Here is a 610-nt window from a genome sequence, read left to right on the forward strand (position 1 = left end):
GCCAGTTTTGTGGAAAGGCACATGAAGATGCGAGTGCTCATGTCCAACACTTTCTAGAGATCCGCAACACATTCACCATCAAAGGAGTTTCCAGAGATGCCATATTACTTTGCCTCTTTCCATTCTCACTCTTGGGGAAGGCGAAGCAATGGTTCTACACCAACAAAAATAGAAATACTACAAGGGAGAACTGCTTGACTGCCTTTCTAGCAAAGTTCTTTCCCACAGGTAAGACCAATGTTCTACATGGAAGAATTTCAAGTTTCCAATAGCAACACGATGAATCTGTCCCTGAGGCATGGGAAAGCTTCCAAGACTACATATTAGAGTGTCCTCATCACGGGATGGAGAATTGGCTTCTCGTGCAGACTTTCTACCATGGGTTGACCAATGATACCCATGAGGATATGGATGCTGCTGCTAGAGGTGCTTTCCTATCATTCACAATCCCAGGTGCAATAGCTCTCGTGGAGAAGATGGCCTCCAACCAAGGTTGGAATGAAGAAAGTCTTCAGACCCACAAGAAAGGTGGAGGTATGCATCAACTCAAGGAGGTAGACATGTTGTGTGCCAAGATGGATCTGCTCATGAAGAAGCTTGAAGACCGAGC

The 610-nt window shown here is 45.6% G+C and overlaps 1 non-coding gene across 1 annotated transcript; it reads right to left on the bottom strand.

Annotated features, from left to right (window-relative positions):
* Positions 1 to 239: 239 nt before the first annotated feature.
* LOC136484488 (small nucleolar RNA R71) lies at positions 240 to 346 on the bottom strand. The gene has a single exon (XR_010766007.1). It is a non-coding gene; the product is annotated as a small nucleolar RNA R71 (small nucleolar RNA).
* Positions 347 to 610: the final 264 nt, after the last annotated feature.

Source organism: Miscanthus floridulus, chromosome 9 (assembly GCF_019320115.1).
Source record: "Miscanthus floridulus cultivar M001 chromosome 9, ASM1932011v1, whole genome shotgun sequence".
NCBI classification, from domain to species: Eukaryota; Viridiplantae; Streptophyta; class Magnoliopsida; order Poales; family Poaceae; genus Miscanthus; species Miscanthus floridulus.